Source organism: Mus musculus, chromosome 10 (assembly GCF_000001635.26).
Source record: "Mus musculus strain C57BL/6J chromosome 10, GRCm38.p6 C57BL/6J".
Lineage (NCBI taxonomy): Eukaryota > Metazoa > Chordata > Mammalia > Rodentia > Muridae > Mus > Mus musculus.
The window spans coordinates 22733049-22752038 of NC_000076.6; positions in this window are offsets into that span (position 1 = coordinate 22733049).

The window sequence follows — 18990 nt, forward strand, 5'->3', positions numbered from 1 at the left end:
GGAAATGAAAGGTAGGTGAGGCCCGCTGGGAAGAAGTAGGTCATGGGTGTGTCTTTAGCTGACATTGCTTGCCCTGATCCCTGCTTTCCCATTTCTTCCTGGAGGGTGATGGGAACTCTTGCTCCATGAACTACTAGCCATGATGGACTGGTACCTTAAACTAAACATCTTACTAACACTGTAGCACTGACAGCTAAAGAGGCAAGAGTTTTAGTTGACTTCACTGTAAAGTGGCCGTTCTCAACCTTCCTAATGCTGAGACCCTTTAATACAGTTCCTTATGTTGTGGTGACCCCCAACCAAAACATTATTTTCACTGCTATTGCATAACTAGTTTTGCTACTGGTATGAATCTTAATGTAAATATTTTTTCCAAAGAAGTTTGCTAAAGGGGATTAGCCCACAGATTGAGACATGCTACTATTAGTCAAGAACTGATGGACACTGACACCCTATTCATCCCAGACCAGACAGACTAGCGAGCCTCAGTGGTAAGAGTTCTGCAACTGCAAACGTAACATAGAAGCCATGATGGCAATATTGACTGTCAGCTTGGTGAGGATTAGAGTCTCGTAGGAGGCAGATATCTGTGCACAACTGTGAGGTAGTTTCTAGATTGGGTTAACTGAGACGGAACAGAAAAATGTGGGTTGACACCATTCTACACCCTGGCAACCTGGACTGAGCAAAAGGGAGAGAACTGGCTGGGTGCTAGCGATCATCCTTCTCTGCCTCCCGCCTGTGGATGTGATGTGACTAGCTGCCTCATGCTCCTGTCATATGCCTCTCATCATCATAGGGTGTACCCTCAAATGCCTAAACAACCAGCCCAGATAAACCCTACTTTCCTTCCTTTTGTTGGGGTTTTGTTGAGAAGAGTAATTCGTACCCAGGCTAAAATAACTACAAGCTGTTCCAGTTAACAATGAAGTAAGACTGAAATGTAAAGAGACATGGTGAAATTTTTAACAATTTAATATCATAATTTTTATGTATAAAAGCACTTATACACAGTGTCTTAGTAACTTAATAAAACCTACATAAATGTACCCTTTACTACAGACATTTTAAGACAACAGCCAACTGTCACAGTAAGTCTGACTCTAAGAAGTTTAGATCTTCAAATGAGGCTACAGGAATGTGCTGGCTCCTCTGGCCTCCTGTAGTCCTGCAAAAGACAGACTATAGGACAGAAATTATGTCACATCATTAGGTACAGTTATTTCTGCTGAAAGACCCCACCATAAGGCTTAGCAAGCTAGCTGCAGTAACGCCATTTTGCAAGGCATGAAAAAGTACCCGAGCTGGGTTCTCAAAAGTTACAAGGAAGTTCAGTTATAGATTAACAGTTAAAGATCAAGGCTGAATAGCACTGGGACAGGGGCCGAACAGGATATCGGTGATCAAGCACCTGGGCCCCGGCTCAGGGCCAAGAACAGATGGTTCTCAGATAAAGCGGAACCAGCAACAGACACAGAAGCCCCGATAGACGTCAGTGTTAGCAGAACTAGCTTCACTGATTTAGAAAAATAGAGGTGCACAGTGCTCTGGTCACTCCTTGAACCTGTGTGTCTGCCAATGTTCTGACCAGATATGTGCCCATTGCTGAACCTTCATTAGACTCTTTCCTTGTACCCCTCCCCTACCCATTTCTTGAAAATAGACATTGTTTAGATCTAAAAAGTCCCACCTCAGTTTCCCCAAATGACCGGGAAGTACCCCAAACCTTATTCGAACTAACCAACCAGCTCGCTTCTCGCTTCTGTAACCGCGCTTTTTGCTCCCCAGCCCTAGCCCTATAAAAAGGGTAAAAACTCCACACTCGGCGCGCCAGTCCTCCGATAGACTGAGTCGCCCGGGTACCCGTGTTCCCAATAAAGCCTCTTGCTGTTTACATCCGAATCGTGGACTCGCTGATCCTTGGGAGGGTCTCCTCAGATTGATTGACTGCCCACCTGGGGGGGGTCTTTCATTTGGAGGTCCCACCGAGATCAGGAGACCCCTGCCCAGGGACCACCGACCCCCGCCGGGAGGTAAGCTGGCCAGCGGTCGTTTCGTGTCTGTCTCTGTCTCCGTGCGTGTTTGTGCCGGCATCTAATGTTTGCGCCTGCGTCTGTACTAGTTGGCTAACTAGATCTGTATCTGGCGGTTCCGCGGAAGAACTGACGAGTTCGTATTCCCGGCCGCAGCCCCTGGGAGACGTCCCAGCGGCCTCGGGGGCCCGTTTTGTGGCCCATTCTGTATCAGTTAACCTACCCGAGTCGGACTTTTTGGAGCTCCGCCACTGTACGTGGCTTTGTTGGGGGACGAGAGACAGAGACACTTCCCGCCCCCGTCTGGATTTTTGCTTTCGGTTTTACGCCGAAACCGCGCTGCGCGTCTGATTTGTTTTATTGCTCTTTTGTTCTTCGTTAGTTTTTTCTGTCTTTAAGTGTTTTCAAGATCATGGGACAGACCGTAACTACCCCTCTGAGTCTAACCTTGCAGCACTGGGGAGATGTCCAGCGCATTGCATCCAACCAGTCTGTGGATGTCAGGAAGAGGCGCTGGATTACCTTCTGTTCCGCCGAATGGCCAACTTTCAATGTAGGATGGCCTCAGGATGGTACTTTCAATTTAAGTATTATCTCTCAGGTTAAGTCTAGAGTGTTTTGTCCTGGTCCCCACGGACACCCGGATCAGGTCCCATATATCGTTACCTGGGAGGCACTTGCCTATGACCCCCCTCCGTGGGTCAAACCGTTTGTTTCTCCTAAACCTCCTCCCTTGCCGACAGCTCCCGTCCTCCCGCCCGGTCCTTCTGCGCAACCTCCGTCCCGATCTGCCCTTTACCCTGCCCTTACCCCCTCTATAAAGTCCAAACCTCCTAAGCCCCAGGTTCTCCCTGATAGCGGCGGACCTCTCATTGACCTTCTCACAGAGGACCCCCCGCCGTACGGAGCACAACCTTCCTCCTCTGCCAGAGAGAACGATGAAGAAGAGGCGGCCACCACCTCCGAGGTTTCCCCCCCTTCTCCCATGGCGTCTCGACTGCGGGGAAGGAGAGACCCTCCCGCAGCGGACTCCACCTCCTCCCAGGCATTCCCACTCCGTATGGGGGGAGATGGCCAGCTTCAGTACTGGCCGTTTTCCTCCTCTGACTTATATAATTGGAAAAATAATAACCCTTCCTTTTCTGAAGATCCAGGTAAATTGACGGCCTTGATTGAGTCCGTCCTCATCACCCACCAGCCCACCTGGGACGACTGTCAGCAGTTGTTGGGGACCCTGCTGACCGGAGAAGAAAAGCAGCGGGTGCTCCTAGAGGCTAGAAAGGCAGTCCGGGGCAATGATGGACGCCCCACTCAGTTGCCTAATGAAATCAATGCTGCCTTTCCCCTTGAGCGCCCTGATTGGGATTACACCACTACAGAAGGTAGGAACCACCTAGTCCTCTATCGCCAGTTGCTCTTAGCGGGTCTCCAAAACGCGGGCAGAAGCCCCACCAATTTGGCCAAGGTAAAAGGGATAACCCAGGGACCTAATGAGTCTCCCTCAGCCTTTTTAGAGAGACTCAAGGAGGCCTATCGCAGGTACACTCCTTATGACCCTGAGGACCCAGGGCAAGAAACCAATGTGTCTATGTCATTCATCTGGCAGTCTGCCCCGGATATCGGGCGAAAGTTAGAGCGGTTAGAAGATTTTAAGAGCAAGACCTTAGGAGACTTAGTGAGGGAAGCTGAAAAGATCTTTAATAAACGAGAAACCCCGGAAGAAAGAGAGGAACGTATCAGGAGAGAAACAGAGGAAAAAGAAGAACGCCGTAGGGCAGAAGATGAGCAGAAAGAGAAAGAAAGGGACCGCAGAAGACATAGAGAGATGAGCAAGCTCTTGGCCACTGTAGTTATTGGTCAGAGACAGGATAGACAGGGGGGAGAGCGGAAGAGGCCCCAACTTGATAAGGATCAATGCGCCTACTGCAAAGAAAAGGGACACTGGGCTAAAGACTGCCCAAAGAAGCCACGAGGGCCCCGAGGACCGAGGCCCCAGACCTCCCTCCTGACCTTAGGTGACTAGGGAGGTCAGGGTCAGGAGCCCCCCCCTGAACCCAGGATAACCCTCAAAGTCGGGGGGCAACCCGTCACCTTCCTGGTGGATACTGGGGCCCAACACTCCGTGCTGACCCAAAATCCTGGACCCCTAAGTGACAAGTCTGCCTGGGTCCAAGGGGCTACTGGAGGAAAGCGGTATCGCTGGACCACGGATCGCAAAGTGCATCTAGCTACCGGTAAGGTCACCCACTCTTTCCTCCATGTACCAGACTGCCCCTATCCTCTGCTAGGAAGAGATTTGCTGACTAAACTAAAAGCCCAAATCCACTTTGAGGGATCAGGAGCTCAGGTTGTGGGACCAATGGGACAGCCCCTGCAAGTGCTGACCCTAAACATAGAAGATGAGTATCGGCTACATGAGACCTCAAAAGAGCCGGATGTTTCTCTAGGGTCCACATGGCTTTCTGATTTTCCCCAGGCCTGGGCGGAAACCGGGGGCATGGGACTGGCAGTTCGCCAAGCTCCTCTGATCATACCTCTGAAGGCAACCTCTACCCCCGTGTCCATAAAACAATACCCCATGTCACAAGAAGCCAGACTGGGGATCAAGCCCCACATACAGAGACTGTTGGACCAGGGAATACTGGTACCCTGCCAGTCCCCCTGGAACACGCCCCTGCTACCCGTTAAGAAACCAGGGACTAATGATTACAGGCCTGTCCAAGATCTGAGAGAAGTCAACAAGCGGGTGGAAGACATCCACCCCACCGTGCCCAACCCTTACAACCTCTTGAGCGGGCTCCCACCGTCCCACCAGTGGTACACTGTGCTTGACTTAAAGGATGCCTTTTTCTGCCTGAGACTCCACCCCACCAGTCAGCCTCTCTTCGCCTTTGAGTGGAGAGACCCAGAGATGGGAATCTCAGGACAATTAACCTGGACCAGACTCCCACAGGGTTTCAAAAACAGTCCCACCCTGTTTGATGAGGCACTGCACAGAGACCTAGCAGGCTTCCGGATCCAGCACCCAGACTTGATCCTGCTACAGTACGTGGATGACTTACTGCTGGCCGCCACTTCTGAGCTCGACTGCCAACAAGGTACTCGGGCCCTGTTACAAACCCTAGGGGACCTCGGGTATCGGGCCTCGGCCAAGAAAGCCCAAATTTGCCAGAAACAGGTCAAGTATCTGGGGTATCTTCTAAAAGAGGGTCAGAGATGGCTGACTGAGGCCAGAAAAGAGACTGTGATGGGGCAGCCTATTCCGAAGACCCCTCGACAACTAAGGGAGTTCCTAGGGACGGCAGGCTTCTGTCGCCTCTGGATCCCTGGGTTTGCAGAAATGGCAGCCCCCTTGTATCCTCTCACCAAAACGGGGACTCTGTTTAATTGGGGCCCAGACCAGCAAAAGGCCTATCAAGAAATCAAACAGGCTCTTCTAACTGCCCCAGCCCTGGGGTTGCCAGATTTGACTAAGCCCTTTGAACTCTTTGTCGACGAGAAGCAGGGCTACGCCAAAGGCGTCCTAACGCAAAAACTGGGACCTTGGCGTCGGCCGGTGGCCTACCTGTCCAAAAAGCTAGACCCAGTGGCAGCTGGGTGGCCCCCTTGCCTACGGATGGTAGCAGCCATTGCCGTTCTGACAAAGGATGCAGGCAAGCTAACTATGGGACAGCCGCTAGTCATTCTGGCCCCCCATGCGGTAGAAGCACTGGTCAAACAACCCCCTGACCGCTGGCTATCCAATGCTCGCATGACCCACTATCAGGCAATGCTCCTAGATACGGACCGAGTTCAGTTCGGACCGGTGGTAGCCTTAAACCCGGCCACGTTGCTCCCCTTGCCGGGAAAAGAGACCCCCCACGACTGCCTCGAGATCTTGGCTGAGACACACGGCACCAGACCGGACCTCACGGACCAGCCCCTCCCAAATGCCGACCACACCTGGTATACAGATGGAAGCAGCTTCCTGCAGGAGGGGCAACGTAAGGCTGGAGCAGCGGTGACCACCGAGACCGAGGTAATCTGGGCCAAGGCGTTGCCAGCCGGGACATCCGCCCAGCGAGCTGAACTAATAGCACTCACCCAGGCCCTAAAGATGGCAGAAGGTAAGAAGCTAAATGTTTATACTGATAGCCGCTATGCCTTTGCTACCGCCCATGTCCATGGAGAAATATATAGGAGACGTGGGTTGCTCACCTCAGAAGGCAAGGAGATCAAGAACAAGGGCGAAATCTTGGCCTTACTGAAAGCTCTCTTTCTGCCCAAAAGACTCAGTATAATTCACTGCCCAGGACATCAGAAAGGCAATAGTGCTGAAGCTAAAGGCAACCGAATGGCGGACCAGGCAGCCCGGGAAGCAGCCATGGGGACTGACACAAAGGCCTCCTCACTTCTCATAGAGACCTCAACCCCGTACACTCCAGACTTCTTCCATTATACTGAAACAGATATAAAGAACCTACGAGAGTTGGGAGCCACATATAATAGAGAAAAAAAATATTGGGTCCTGCAAGGTAAACCTGTGATGCCTGACCAGTTCACCTTTGAATTATTAGACTTCCTTCACCAGCTCACCCACCTTAGCTATCAGAAGATGAGGGCACTTCTAGACAGAAAAGAAAGCCCCTATTACATGCTAAATAAAGATAAGATCCTCCACGAGGTGGCGGAATCATGCCAAGCCTGTGTCCAAGTAAATGCCAGTAAAGCTAAGGTCGGTCCCGGGGTGCGAGTAAGAGGACATCGACCAGGCACCCATTGGGAAATTGACTTTACTGAAGTAAGGCCCGGACTGTATGGGCATAAGTATCTTCTGGTGTTTGTGGACACGTTCTCTGGCTGGGTGGAAGCCTTCCCAACCAAGCATGAGACTGCCAAAGTTGTGACCAAAAAGCTTCTAGAAGAAATATTTCCAAGGTTTGGAATGCCCCAAGTATTGGGGACTGATAATGGGCCTGCCTTCGTCTCCCAGGTAAGTCAGTCGGTGGCCAAGCTACTGGGGATTGATTGGAAACTACATTGTGCTTACAGACCCCAGAGTTCAGGTCAGGTAGAAAGAATGAATAGGACAATCAAGGAGACTTTGACCAAATTAACGCTTGCAACTGGCACTAGAGACTGGGTACTCCTACTTCCCTTGGCCCTCTACCGAGCCCGCAACACTCCGGGCCCCCATGGACTCACTCCGTATGAAATCCTGTATGGGGCGCCCCCGCCCCTTGTTAATTTCCATGATCCTGAAATGTCAAAGTTTACTAATAGCCCCTCTCTCCAAGCTCACTTACAGGCCCTCCAAGCGGTACAACGAGAGGTCTGGAAGCCTCTGGCCGCTGCCTATCAGGACCAACAAGACCAGCCTGTGATACCACACCCCTTCCGTGTCGGCGACACCGTGTGGGTACGCCGGCACCAGACTAAGAACTTGGAACCTCGCTGGAAAGGACCCTACACCGTCCTGCTGACCACCCCCACCGCTCTCAAAGTAGACGGCATCGCTGCGTGGATCCACGCCGCTCACGTAAAAGCGGCGACAACCCCTCCGGCCGGAACAGCATCAGGACCGACATGGAAGGTCCAGCGTTCTCAAAACCCTTTAAAGATAAGATTAACCCGTGGGCCCCCCTGATAGTCCTGGGGATCTTAATAAGGGCAGGAGTATCAGTACCACATGACAGCCCTCATCAGGTCTTCAATGTTACTTGGAGAGTTACCAACTTAATGACAGGACAAACAGCTAATGCTACCTCCCTCCTGGGGACAATGACCGATGCCTTTCCCAAACTGTACTTTGACTTGTGCGACTTAATAGGGGACGACTGGGATGAGACTGGACTCGGGTGTCGCACTCCCGGGGGAAGAAAAAGGGCAAGAACATTTGACTTCTATGTTTGCCCCGGGCATACTGTACCAACAGGGTGTGGAGGCCCGAGAGAGGGCTACTGTGGCAAATGGGGCTGTGAGACCACTGGACAGGCATACTGGAAGCCATCATCATCATGGGACCTAATTTCCCTTAAGCGAGGAAACACCCCTCGGAATCAGGGCCCCTGTTATGATTCCTCAGCGGTCTCCAGTGGCATCCAGGGTGCCACACCGGGGGGTCGATGCAATCCCCTAGTCCTAGAATTCACTGACGCGGGTAAAAAGGCCAGCTGGGATGGCCCCAAAGTATGGGGACTAAGACTGTACCGATCCACAGGAACCGACCCGGTGACCCGGTTCTCTTTGACCCGCCAGGTCCTCAATATAGGGCCCCGCATCCCCATTGGGCCTAATCCCGTGATCACTGACCAGTTACCCCCCTCCCGACCCGTGCAGATCATGCTCCCCAGGCCTCCTCAGCCTTCCCCTACAGGCGCAGCCTCTATACAACCTGGGACGGGAGACAGACTGCTGAACCTGGTAGATGGAGCCTACCAAGCACTCAACCTCACCAGTCCTGACAAAACCCAAGAGTGCTGGTTGTGTCTGGTATCGGGACCCCCCTATTACGAAGGGGTTGCCGTCCTAGGTACCTACTCCAACCATACCTCTGCCCCAGCTAACTGCTCCGTGGCCTCCCAACACAAGCTGACCCTGTCCGAAGTAACCGGACAGGGACTCTGCGTAGGAGCAGTTCCCAAAACCCATCAGGCCCTGTGTAATACCACCCAGAATACAAGCGACGGGTCCTACTATCTGGCTGCTCCCGCCGGGACCATTTGGGCTTGCAACACCGGGCTCACTCCCTGCCTATCTACTACTGTACTCAACCTCACCACCGATTACTGTGTCCTGGTTGAGCTCTGGCCAAAGGTGACCTACCACGCCCCTGGTTATGTTTATGGCCAGTTTGAGAGAAAAACCAAATATAAAAGAGAGCCGGTGTCATTAACTCTGGCCCTGCTGTTGGGAGGACTTACTATGGGCGGCATAGCTGCAGGAGTAGGAACAGGGACTACAGCCCTAGTGGCCACCAAGCAATTCGAGCAGCTCCAGGCAGCCATACATACAGACCTTGGGGCCTTAGAAAAATCAGTCAGTGCCCTAGAAAAGTCTCTGACCTCGTTGTCTGAGGTGGTCCTACAGAACCGGAGAAGATTAGATCTACTGTTCCTAAAAGAAGGAGGATTATGTGCTGCCCTAAAAGAAGAATGCTGTTTCTACGCGGACCACACTGGCGTAGTGAGAGATAGCATGGCAAAGCTAAGAGAAAGGTTAAACCAGAGACAAAAATTGTTCGAATCAGGACAAGGGTGGTTTGAGGGACTGTTTAACAGGTCCCCATGGTTCACGACCTTGATATCCACCATTATGGGCCCCTTGATAATACTCTTATTAATCCTACTCTTCGGACCCTGTATTCTCAACCGCTTGGTCCAGTTTGTAAAAGACAGAATTTCGGTGGTGCAGACCCTGGTTCTGACCCAACAGTATCATCAACTCAAATCAATAGGTCCAGAAGAAGTGGAATCACGTGAATAAAAGATTTTATTCAGTTTCCAGAAAGAGGGGGGAATGAAAGACCCCACCATAAGGCTTAGCAAGCTAGCTGCAGTAACGCCATTTTGCAAGGCATGAAAAAGTACCCGAGCTGGGTTCTCAAAAGTTACAAGGAAGTTCAGTTATAGATTAACAGTTAAAGATCAAGGCTGAATAGCACTGGGACAGGGGCCGAACAGGATATCGGTGATCAAGCACCTGGGCCCCGGCTCAGGGCCAAGAACAGATGGTTCTCAGATAAAGCGGAACCAGCAACAGACACAGAAGCCCCGATAGACGTCAGTGTTAGCAGAACTAGCTTCACTGATTTAGAAAAATAGAGGTGCACAGTGCTCTGGTCACTCCTTGAACCTGTGTGTCTGCCAATGTTCTGACCAGATATGTGCCCATTGCTGAACCTTCATTAGACTCTTTCCTTGTACCCCTCCCCTACCCATTTCTTGAAAATAGACATTGTTTAGATCTAAAAAGTCCCACCTCAGTTTCCCCAAATGACCGGGAAGTACCCCAAACCTTATTCGAACTAACCAACCAGCTCGCTTCTCGCTTCTGTAACCGCGCTTTTTGCTCCCCAGCCCTAGCCCTATAAAAAGGGTAAAAACTCCACACTCGGCGCGCCAGTCCTCCGATAGACTGAGTCGCCCGGGTACCCGTGTTCCCAATAAAGCCTCTTGCTGTTTACATCCGAATCGTGGACTCGCTGATCCTTGGGAGGGTCTCCTCAGATTGATTGACTGCCCACCTGGGGGGGGTCTTTCATTGCCAGTGGCTAGCTGTCCTGTGCCAGTGGGGATCTACTATGCTAATTAGAGCAACTAGGTTTGTTGTCTCACACCAAGTTAATGCAAGCACTGTGAACCTAGAGACCAGGAGCCGTTGGTGTCAGAGCTGCCTCATTGCTCAGGGGTCCTCCTCAGTGTGTTACACCAGCTGAGTGGTAAATAGTAGACGATAGCATGATGCTATCTATACCTAGCTTCATAACCTCAGTCTACTCCCTACCCCTCACTCCCAGACAGACTTCATGACAAGAGCCACTGAACAGAAGTTGCTGGAGATGGACAGAGTAGCTAGGCTGGTTCCCAAGGCATAGAAAGTGGAAGGGGAAGGTTCATACTCAAATTCATGGGAGGTTTCCTCACCAAGCTGATAAGAGTTCCTCAAATGGCATTAACTGACAGCCTAGGGGAAATCTAAGGCTTTTCCAGAAAGTCCTCAGCAGGGCAAAGGGTGCCGAAGGTGACCTGTCTTCAAGGGCAATGTCCCCAGGCTTCTTTCCTGCTGTGCCTTTAAGGCAGAATCTGATACAGGAGGAACCTGGGTGCTGTAGAAGGGCAGCCCTTACTCCATTCCTCATGTGGAGCAAAGCATGGTGGGTGCTCATCACCGTCAGGCACAAGCTGCTTTTCCTGGTCTGTTTTCCTCTTTAGCACACAGTCCTGCACTGGCCATGGATTCATCGTTGGCCACAATCAGACCTGATCAAAATCAACACTGTTCAAAGATTCATAAATTTGGGGTTTAAATTCAGTAACTGAATGGGTTTTTCACTACTGAGGATGGATTGCATGTTTGTGGCAGTATATGGCGTAGCTGATTGAATTAAGCAGAACTACATTGGTGAGTGCGGGCACAAACGCATACATGTGCGCGCGTGCACACACACACACACACACAAGTGAGTGTGCTCACACAGCTTCTTGTCCAAGCATGCACTGAGAGGACAGCTTTCTTGAGTTAGTTCCTTCCTCTACCATGTAGATCCTTGAGATTGAATCCCAGTTGTCAGGTTGGGTAGTAAGTGTTTTTACCCATAGAACACCTGACTAGTCCAGGAAGGTATTTTTATTGGAATTTTATCTGTTGGAAAAGTGTTTATTTATCTTTTGGGAACTTGTCACTTCTGGTCCCCAGCCTAACAGTCAGCAAGAACTTCCCTAATGACCAGAGAAGTGGGTTTCTGACCTAAACTGGCCAACTAGATAGAACCTGTGTAGGCCTGGCTGTCTTAGAACTCAGTGAGTAGACTATGCTGCCCTTGAACTCAGAGGTTCACCTGCCTCTGCCCCTCTGCCCCTCTGCCCCTCTGCCCCTATGCCCCTCTGCCCCTCTGCCCCTCTGCCCCTCTGCCCCTCTGCCCCTCTGCCCCTCTGCCTCTGCCCCTCTGCCCCTCTGCCCCTCTGCCCCTCTGCCCCTCTGCCTCTGCCCCTCTGCCTCTGCCCCTCTGCCTCTGCCCCTCTGCCTCTGCCCCTCTGCCCCTCTGCCCCTCTGCCCCTCTGCCCCTCTGCCCCTCTGCGCCTCTGCCTCTGCCTCTGCCTCTGCCCCTCTGCCTCTGCCTCTGCCCCTCTGCCTCTGCCTCTGCCCCTCTGCCCCTCTGCCCCTCTGCCCCTCTGCCCCTCTGCCCCTCTGCCCCTCTGCCCCTCTGCCCCTCTGCCCCTCTGCCCCTCTGCCCCTCTGCCCCTCTGCCCCTCTGCCCCTCTGCCCCTCTGCCCCTCTGCCCCTCTTCCCCTCTGCCCCTCTGCCCCTCTGCCCCTCTGCCCCTCTGCCTCTGCCCCTCTGCCTCTGCCTCTGCCCCTCTGCCCCTCTGCCCCTCTGCCCCTCTGCCCCTCTGCCCCTCTGCCCCTCTGCCCCTCTGCCCCTCTGCCCCTCTGCCCCTCTGCCCCTCTGCCCCTCTGCCCCTCTGCCTCTGCCCCTCTGCCTCTGCCCCTCTGCCTCTGCCTCTGCCCCTCTGCCCCTCTGCCCCTCTGCCTCTGCCCCTCTGCCCCTCTGCCCCTCTGCCCCTCTGCCCCTCTGCCCCTCTGCCTCTGCCCCTCTGCCTCTGCCTCTGCCCCTCTGCCCCTCTGCCCCTCTGCCCCTCTGCCCCTCTGCCCCTCTGCCTCTGCCCCTCTGCCCCTCTGCCCCTCTGCCCCTCTGCCCCTCTGCCTCTGCCCCTCTGCCCCTCTGCCCCTCTGCCCCTCTGCCCCTCTTCCCCTCTGCCCTTCTGCCCCTCTGCCCCTCTGCCTCTGCCCCTCTGCCTCTGCCTCTGCCTCTGCCCCTCTGCCCCTCTGCCCCTCTGCCCCTCTGCCCCTGCCCCTGCCCCTCTGCCCCTCTGCCCCTCTGCCTCTGCCCCTCTGCCTCTGCCTCTGCCTCGAGTGCTGGGATTAAAGCATAACCCCTGCTCGGCCTCTCAATTCTATATTCATTTTTATTCCTATTTGGTGGAGATGAATCTAGATCCTTCAATTAGCTTTTTGTGCTTGTCATCACAAGGTTGGATTTCTGTTAGTTGATAAGGTTGCATATACTGAAATAATGTTCTCTTTTTACAGTATGTTCTCCCATAAGCTCCTACAGTGTGGAAGGTCTTGTTAGAATCCACCTTCTGCAGCACAGGTGGCTTGGACAGCCCTCTGTACGGATCTGGTGAACAGTAGTGAAGTCTCTAAGGTAAAACAGTATTTGTTTGGTCCAGCACATCAAAAGAGATAAAGCTGGCATGGTGACATCTATTATCTTCACACTCGAGTCAGGGAGTCAGGGCTAGACTGAGTAACACAGCACAAACAAACCCCCATGACTAACAGATAACTGGATTGTGCTAAAACTAGCTGCTAATGATCCGTCTACAAGATCAACAACCTGGAAGGCCCGAGATGCGATTGGGAAACACGACGTGGAGGCTTGTTAAGAGATGGATGGTTCTGAATGGGCACACACTGTGAAATACTTATATTCTAGCTGAATACATGCTCCAAACTTCCAGTGCAGGAGAGACTATTAATAATCAGGCAGACACGCTAGAGCACACCAGCCAGACGATGGGCAGTGTCTTTGTCCAGCCATTTCACTGCTGATTCATTGGACCTTGAAGCAGAGCGGCCATGGTAGTCAGGAAGGAGGCCATACATGTGCTCAGCATCATGGACTTTCCCTTAGCAGGGTCACCTTGGCAACACTACTGCCAAGTGCTTAATCCGTCAAGAGCAGAGAACAGCATTGTGTCTCTAATATGGCACCATTCCCAGGTGCCATGAGCTAGCCATCTGGTGGCAGGCTGATTATACTGGATATCTTCCATCGTGGAAGAAACAAAGATTCGCCCTGATTGGAATGATCACACATTCTGGAAACGGTTTAGCTTTTACTGCCCGTGAGGTTTCTGCCAGCTCCACTAACTGTGAACTCTCAAAATGCCTTATCTGCCATCAATGCTTCCTAGTCGACACTGCCTCTGATCAGAGAACTCCTTTCATAGCAAGGGAATTAATTGGGTTGGCCACACACACACACCACTGGGAAGCATCTGGCTTAAATGGATGGTGAAATGACTTATGGAAAACTTAGTTATGATCCCAGCTGGAGACGGTACCTTGGAAAATGAGATTCTCATTTCAGACCATGTCACACTGTCTCTCCCATAAAAAGCAATGTTGGAATCAAGATGTGGCAGTGACGGTGGCTTATCTTACAGTTTCATCTAACAAGCTCCTCATTTTCGACTTTGCCTGGGAACCTTGGCTGCTGTGGGTTCAGACAAGAGGCCCAAGGGGAGGCTGCTTCTGTCAGATGATGTAACCCTGATTACAAGAGACAGGAAGACTCCCACCTGGCTATTTTGGGTTCTTTACACAATGAACAGAAGAGGAAAACAGGAACTGATCTTCTCCATGATGTGATTTGTCCCAATGTCAAGGAGGAAGCTTGCCTGGTTCTATGCAGTGGAGGCAAACAGACACTCCAGGGCATCATACTAATGCCACCAATTAATATCGGAGTCAGTGAAAAATGACAACAGCTAAAATAAAACACAAGCTGTCTGAGGACTTCACCCTCTCACAAATGGTTTGAGCCACTTGACCAGGAAAACAAGTTCTGGCTGAGGGCAGTTGAAATGCAGAATGGTCAGAAAGAAAAGCATGAATATCAGTGACAGCCTCTCGAGGCTGAGCAGTAGAAACAAGTCAGAAGTGGCCTTGTTAATCTGCTGGAGGTTTTCTCTGTGTGTCTGTGTATCCCAACAGTTGTCTTTGTCTTACCTCTCTATGTTCAAGTTGCTCATTGTATTAGTTTCCCTGTGGTCGATAAAAGCACCACAAACTCAATGGCTTAGACAGCACACTCTCCTGGTTCTGGAAGCCAGAGTGTCAGGTTGACCCCTTTCACAAGGAGCGGGGGAGGATATGTTATGGGGCACCCGGTTAACGCTTGGCGTTCCCTTAGTTTCAGGGTTCCTGTTTACAAATAAGTTTCCAGTCACAAGTTCTCTAGGTTAGGATTTCAATATATTTGTATAAAGCTTTATTCGTTTATTGAGGTTTCATGCACGTTTGATTTAGCCGTGGGTGGTTTCTTCAGGAATGAACACAAGCAGCCCCAGAATTAGTTCTCTTTTTGTGCTTTCTGAGACATGGTCTTATATAGCCCAGGCTGGCCTCACATTTACTATGGAGCCAAGGATAGCCTACAATTGCTAATCTTCCTCCCAGTGATGGGGTTATATTTATGAACTATCATACCTGACTTTTAATCTTTATGTTTTTGTTAGGTTAATTTAATTGGATTTCAGAAGGGCAACAAAGTAAATACTTGTTATTAAGCCAAAATGTGTGCTTGAGCATTTTTGCAGATTAAATGTATAACCAAAATAAAGTTAAGGATACATGCAAAAATTTCTTTCTTTCTTCTTTTTTCTTTTTTTCTTTGACAGGGTCTCTGGTTGTCCTGGAACTCACTAGCCTCAAACTCACAGATATCCACCTGTCTCTGTCTCCCGAGTGCTGGGGTTAAAGGTGTGCACCACTACACTTGTCCCCCAAATTACTTTTAAATGCATAAAAAAATTTTAAAAATGTATTTCACCCTCTAGTGGTTGGAAAATTACTTTATTTCTAAATTGGAAACTTTGATCATACATCTTTACCAATGCTATTAAATTGGAGGAAATGGATGGAGGTTGATCCGAGAAGAGTGCTGAGGTTTGTAACTGTTTGGAAGAAGGTTAATTTTAGGTCTTTTTAAGTGAATTCAAATCATCTCTACCCATAAGAGAAAAAAAAATCATGCATAGATCCCCTTTTATTAGAAGAAAAAAAAACCCACCACCAAACCAGTGAATAAGGAATGCACAGAAGCCACGAGTGGATAAAACAAACCAGGAGAGAAAAGCACACATGGAAAGTGCGAGGAAAGTGGGAACAAGTTCTACACCCCTGTGTTATAAAATGAGTGTATGGTCCCACACCTCAGGGAGGGTAGTCATAATGGACTTAAATAATTCAACGCAGCTCTGCTGCTATTTAAATTCCTTACATTTATTTATTGTGTGTTCATGTGTCTACTTGCACTTATACTGGTGTGTGTGCCTGTGTGTGTGTGTGTATAATCATATATTTTTATAAGTGTGTGAGTATGTTGTTCATTTATATTTGTGTGTGAGGCTATGCATGTGTGTGTGTACTTGTGAGTGTGTACAATCATACATTTATATATGTGTGTGTATAATCATACATTTGTACAAGTGTATGTGTGTTTGAAACTACGTGTGGAAGTCAGAGGACAAGTTGCAGGCATTAGTTCTCTCCTTGATGAAAGGGGTTCTGGGGAATCAAACTCTGGGGGTCAAGCTTGGTGGCAAGTGGTGTTAACTGATAAGCCAGCTTATGAGTTGAAAAAACAGGGCCGGAGAAATGGTTTAGTGGTTAAGAGCACTGACTGTTCTTCTGGAGGTTCTGAGTTCAAATCCCAGCAACCACATGGTGACTCACAACCATCAGTACAGCCACAGTGTACAATCAATCAATCAATCAATCAATCTTTAAAAAAAGTAAAAAGTTAAAAAAGATTGTTCCGGTGGGTTAAATAAATAAACCAACAAAAACCCCTTTATCTTCTTCGAAAGGTTTGTTATAGTCAAGGACAGAAACATGTAGGCAGTGGAGATAATTCACCCAATAAAGCAGGTGCATAAGGACCTAAATTGGAGTCCCAGTTCCATGTTAAATGCCAGGCATATGACCACAGCTGCAACTCCCAAGCTGAGTATGTAGAGAATGGTAGATCTGAACAGGATTTCCAGGCCTTGCCTAACTGGCAAGCTCTAGGCAGAGAGACCTTGTCTCACAGAACAACGTAGATAGTACCTGGGGAGGTGTTGTCCACCGCTATCACCCATGCTATCATGCTATCTGCGCACGCACACACACACACACACACACACACACACCTATAGTCACAGCAGAGAAGAATAGAACAATGGAAAAATGGAAAAGAAGTCAGGTATAGTGACACACTTGCAGTCCAGCTCCTTGGGAGGCCGAGACATGAGAATCGTTTAAGACTCAGATATGAGATCAATAGCTTCAAGGGGGGAAATCCAGGAAAATTCTAGCAGGAAATCTCCTCACCAAGGCCTAGAGAGATGAATCAGTATACTTTCAGAGTGTCGGGTTTGGTTCCCAGTACCCACATGACAGCCTGTAGTTATGTGTCCCATGTCCGCTCCTCCACAGGGCTGCTGGGGAGAAAGGACTCTGGAAGTTGACCTTGCTTATCCCACGCTGATGTAGGGCAGCCCTGGACACTGCTGCGGGCAGGGTGCGGTGGGGTGGGATGGGGTGGGTGGGAAAGCGCAGTCTGAGGTGCAGGACAGCTGAAGCTGGTTCTGGGGTCCCCAGGCCAGGGCCATCTGGTTCTCAGGCTCTCAGACACCCAGGCACCACTGGATGCCATGGAAGAGCTGAGAACAGAGTGGGGGGCTGTGAGCTGGATATAGACTAAGGCTGAAGGGGAAAAGAGGGGAAGCTCAGGCTGGTCCCGTAGGGGAGGGGGCAGTTCTTGGTTTGTTGATGGCGGTGGGCTTGAGCTTGGCCTTGGTCGGGGCAGGAAGTGAAAGGTTTCTTACAGTAAAAGGCGGCTCTATAGGTGAAGGCCTTCTCCATGGCTCCCCGTGGCAGATCCCAATGAAAAGACGCAGTCCATGGTTTTAAGGCATTTATTGCCATGGCGGAAAGTGGATGTGGGCCTAAAATTAAATACCTTTTACAGGGAGGGAATGTGTGGGAAGGAAAGCTTATTGGCTAAGCCCTCCAGGCTTTTAGGTACCTCATTAAAATGATGATCTGTCTTGAGCCTAACATGACTACAGGTCAAGTCCTTTGCTTGCGGAGGGGCTTGGGGTGTTGCCCTTATGTGACTGATGGCCACGAATCTATGGGGGGCTGTGGCTAGTGACAGGGGCCTGGTACCTGGGAACCAGGCGAAGTGCTTACAGTCCGTTCAGGATTTCTGGGGTTTTAAGCCTTATCACTCAACCGGGAACGAGGCTGCCTTTCACAGTCCCACAGCAGCTCACAATTATCTGTAACTAGAGGATCTGTAATGCTCTCTTCTGGCCTCAGAACACCCTGTACAAATGTGGTACACAGACATGCACGCAGGCAGAACACTAATGCACATGAAATTAAGAAGTAAATTAGTAGCCATATTAACTTCAGGCAAAATAACAAAAATTAATATTTAAAAAAACGGAGAAATTGAAAAACCAATATCAGAGTGGACAGGAATAAAATGTAGTTAAAAAGCTAACTTGCTATTTATTTTTTTTAAAAAGTAAAAAAAAAAAAAAACAAAAAACTCTTAGAAAATAGAAAAAGATGGACCAAAGATAAACTCATGAAATAGTAAAACAAAAAAGATTCTGTTGATTTTTTAATAAAAAGCAATTAAATAGACAATGCCTGAGAGAGCCTGGCCAAGAAAAAGAAGAAATGAAGTCCAAGTGAAACCAATTAAGGACAAGAGGAAGCTCAGATAAGGCGCAGACTGAACAGATAAAAAAGAACGCTAGGAACAACTTCATGCCAGTAAATTCGAACATTTTGATGAAATAATAAAGAATGTGATATCAGAAATGACTCAGGAAGCTAGCCACCAAGCATGCTATTGACAGCTTCTAAAATGCTGAGGGTGGGAGATGGAAGCTCTTCTTCAAAACTAGGGGAGAAGAACATGTTAGGAAGTGCTCACCCGAGGCAGATAGGTTGTTTGAATGATAAGCCTCAATAAAAAGCAGAAAGGAAGCTGTCTACTCACAGAAGTCGAAGCTGTATTTTCTTTCTAAGAAAGTTAAACAGAAATGAAAGTTTGTTGATGTCCTAAGTACTAGGTATCTAGCATAACACTGTCATCGGTGAATTTTAAAGTGGCAGACCCTGATGTGTAGGTTTATCTGTGGGAGCAGGGAGGAAAGGATCTCCAGCTGTGAGATTCAAGAAGAGAGAGGAGCCAGGAAAAGCAGGTGTGCTGAGAAGCGCTTCACTCTGCTGCTATGGGATAGCCTGGAGATTTCAAACCTACATTTTGATTTCCTCTTTAAATGCAATTGTCCGGAGATTGTATAAATCAGGAAGCCGAACGGAAGGACTTCCTGACCTCATCTGGGACATAAAAGGAGCTACATCCTGAGGTAAGAACAAACTGAGCAAACTTCTGCTGCTTG